Source organism: Austrofundulus limnaeus, unplaced genomic scaffold (genome assembly GCF_001266775.1).
Source record: "Austrofundulus limnaeus strain Quisiro unplaced genomic scaffold, Austrofundulus_limnaeus-1.0 Scaffold19, whole genome shotgun sequence".
Taxonomy (NCBI): Eukaryota; Metazoa; Chordata; class Actinopteri; order Cyprinodontiformes; family Rivulidae; genus Austrofundulus; species Austrofundulus limnaeus.
Genome location: NW_013952421.1, coordinates 1300763 through 1304615, shown reverse-complemented (window position 1 = coordinate 1304615; position 3853 = coordinate 1300763). Strand labels below are relative to the sequence as shown.

The following is a 3853-nucleotide window of genomic DNA, read 5'->3' as shown; positions in this document are numbered from 1 at the left end:
TATATATAGTCAAGATGTGCATATTGTATAAATGACAGCCTTATATAAAGGCTTGTAGACATAAATCTTTTTTTTTACTTTCTGTGCCAGTTTATATCCCACAAAAGCAGAAACATTGGTTTAAAGTAGATATTGACAAATACCATTTTTTAAAGGCCAATGTCGATGCTGATTACTTTGACATCAGTCTAACTGATCACCGATATGTGCTGCCGATTTTTTGGGCCGATTTTAAAAAACTTAAACAATGATAATAAAGTCTCAATTCAAAGAAAAAAAGATACATTTATTAACAAAACAAAAGATATTAACAATGGATAACAAACAATGTGGAACATTTAAATATATAACAATAAATAGAATCTTAAATTAAGATTGTTTTTATTGCATTGGCAAACAAGCGTGTATCAGTTGATGCCGATTTAAGTAAAAAAAAATACAAATATTGGTCCAAAGTATCAGCTGGCCGATGTATCAATCGACCTTTAGTTTACACTAATTTACAATTTTATTTATGGAACTATACCTATAAAAGAACATCTATTCATGTACACCACAAACATAGACATAAACAGAAAGAGCTCTAGATAACCAGTCATCACTGCATACTAAACTGAAATCAACACTGTCGTAGCTCAGAAAAGCATAACCATGAAAAACCAATAACAGATTTTCTTAGCATTAGAAGCTAACCAGAGAGATTTTAATGATGCATTTTAGCTAATAAGTAGTTTGTCATTCCTACAAACTGCAATCACAAAACTGAAAAAGTTTCAATAATGATCTGTTGTTTGGCTGGTGGTCCTCTTTTGCATGTGACCAACCTGTTTGTCCACCATGTGCAGACAGCGCTTATAAGGCTGAGTTCACCTGAAACTCCTGAGATTGAAGAAGTCTCTTGGAGGAGAGACAAAACGTTTTATTGAAGAAGAACCCATCCAGAGGACCTACTTTGCTTTTTTTTTTTGCGTTTTGATTTTTCTACCTGGACTAGATGCATGAGGACAAGGGTTTAGAATCGTATTATTTTGTTGACAGACCAAAGCACTGCCTCAAAAGGGCCCCAAAACACAAAAAAACTCATTGAGACTAAGAAACCGTCAGCATTGTTCTGAGCACAAATGTACAACATATGCACAGGACTTGTCATAATTAACTGTTTTTATTTGTTTGTTTTAAATTGCAAATAAATAAATGACCTGTTTAATCAGTCAGGCAATTGTTAACTATTTATGTTTATCATTTTACCGAGAATATCATTCAATATACATTATGAACAAAACCTTATTTAACATTTTAATCTATTACCACTGGCAGATCCCTCCTGATGACAAAACGGGATGCATAAAATTTAATGGCCATCTTGTTTTAATTGTTCAAATTTTCTCTCCTTCTCTTTTTAAAGGTGACAGGGCCATTACTCCAAAGTCACCACTTATCTGCAGTATCACTGAGGATTAATGGTTTCACTTCTGCTAGTAAGAAATGTTCAAGTTGTCCCGATTATCAGAGCAAGAAAAAGAATAATGGTTATTTGTCATTGTGTTAAGCAGTGGGGGACTAATCTAACAAAACACTCAGTTAGAAACACTGTTAACCCTTTGCTGGTGAGACTGAGTGGGACACGTGTTGGACTGAGGGCAGCGGTGGCRCCTCGGTCTGGATTGTTTGTCTTCAGGAGAGCTGTGTCAATCTGATTTACAGCCGCATTATTTAGAACTAGCTGTAGGATTGTGTAAGGAACAAAAGTATGTTCAAAAGGGAGCGGTAAGGAATAAAAGATGTGCACGCTGTCTAAAAATGAGTTTAAACTTTTAGTAATTTGCAATGATATCTAAGTTAAGGGAACGCTTCAGCTGTGTATTCTGCTTTTTTTCTGAATCTGAAAACTAACACAGGCTCAAGAAGCTTAAAATGATTCAATAACAGCTCATGGTAAACAAACAAAAGAGAAACAGAAATAAGATTATACAGTAAGCTTTAAACTATAACATGGATTTTCTTCCAGGGGATAAAAGTGAAATAAAAACTATAAAGTTAAGCATCATGATGGCAAATTAGGCTTAGAATTTAGATTTAGATTGGGATTTATGGTTTGTTTGTAAAACGAACAATTACCACCACCAGTAGCTGCCACACTACCCATTTAACACATTTGTCTTGTGAAGGATTTTTTTCCCTTCTTTTTTTTTTCTTTTTTTCCAGCGGTATAGTCCCTGAAGCTTTTGTACTGGTGGTGCACGCTTGTTCCTGCTCCAGTAATCGCCTACATTATTTTCCTTGTCTGTCACCTTTATAGTATCTATTAGCCACTCTCCACTATCTGTTTGCGGGGCATTTTCTCTTCCTTTTTTCCCCATGAATGTTTTATATATTGGAGGGAGAATGATTGTTCTTTGCAATGAGGCCAGTGCGTGGCCTCAGTAAGACAAATTGCTCCAGAACGCCTAAATGGCAGTCAATGATAACTCATTGTAAGGAGAGTAAGTGACTTCCAATGGAGTGGATAGGGAACAGAGAATAATGGCAGAGCACAGGTGAAAAATAGATGTTTGCCTCAGTGTAATTACTCCATTAGGGGGCTCTCTGTTAATCTAGCCGAGCCACAGCGAGTGTTTTTACAGCGATGTGGAGGTGAGGGGCAAAAAAAAAATGACTGCAACCCGGACAGAGAGGATCCCCTCTACCTTCACAGTCACAACACACAAAATGAAGTGTTTACTAATGAACAAATGTACTCCCAGTTTGTGCTCACTGACGCATCCCACATAAGTATGTGGATAGATTTATTGATAAAGTTCATCATTTTAATTACCTTGGAGGATGGTCCCATGCATTTCACAGAGCTTTAACCTTTTCCGTCTGAGCCAAGTGCAGGAGGATTGGCGTTTACTTCAGCAAACCTGTTAAATATGAAAATCTGGGTTAGGGAAAGAAAAAAAATGAAACAAAAAAGGGGGACAAAGAAGAAACCACCCGCTGCAAATCAACACCCCCGTTCTGCAGATTTCCAGACAAACATAATGAAAAAAAGTTTTTTTTGACCATTTGGTGTCTGCTGCTTCTGCCTGTGGCTATATAGACAAAAGGAAGCTTGGGGAGGAAAGAGAAAAAATGGCCCAATATGGTCTTAAGAGTTTACTCTGACCACACAATCTGTTTTCTTAAGTCAACTTTTAAAACACGGCTCTGAGCAGTGCCCACAGCATTATCAGCGAGGCTCACACTGACCTTGTATTCACCTTTATACTATTTCCCATCTGTTTAGGTTCCACCCAAGAATTCATCCCAGTTGGCTGTAGGCCCACTCTGCGCTGGGCTTCCTCAGTGGAACCWCGAACAAAACCCTGCAGAAAATAGACTTTCTGTTTGGCCTATATTTTGCAGAAATCTCAGTTTGTCTCTATGTTTCTTTCAGCACTTGAAAAAAAAAATCACTTTTCATATCTTTTTTTTGCAATGTGCAAGATGCATTAGTTCAGTCCTTCAAAACAATCAAAAACAGTACAAAAAAGTGAATTCCATTTTAAAAGATTAATCATAATATYGCTAGGCTGGCACCACCTTAAAGAGTTAGAGTTCATTTGTCTCCTTAAAATGTACAGGTTGATTCACATTTGAGACCAGAGCAAAAACATAACATGCTCTGTTATCGCTGGTGTTGTAAATCCTCACAGTAACTCATTAGAGGAGTAAACTGACCTTCAACTGAAGAAGGAAAACGATTAAAGCTGACATCTTGCAGCAGCGGCACAAAACACAGACGCACAAAAAAAAAGCGTCCAGCTGGACAAATGCTTTCTGCTTAGAAATCTACAGGTTGTGGTTAAAAAAAAAGGGTGGACTTCCAGTG

At 37.1% G+C, this 3853-nt stretch overlaps 1 long non-coding RNA gene across 1 annotated transcript in view; it reads right to left on the bottom strand.

The window, feature by feature from the left end:
* Positions 1-3314, bottom strand: part of LOC106514267 (uncharacterized) — a 15243-nt gene extending 11929 nt beyond the window's left edge. Inside the window, exons 1-2 of the long non-coding RNA XR_001309874.1 lie at positions 3232-3314; positions 2816-2903 (exon numbers count right to left, since the gene is read on the bottom strand). This is a non-coding gene — a long non-coding RNA (uncharacterized LOC106514267). The remainder of the gene's footprint in view (positions 1-2815; positions 2904-3231) is intronic.
* Positions 3315-3853: the final 539 nt, after the last annotated feature.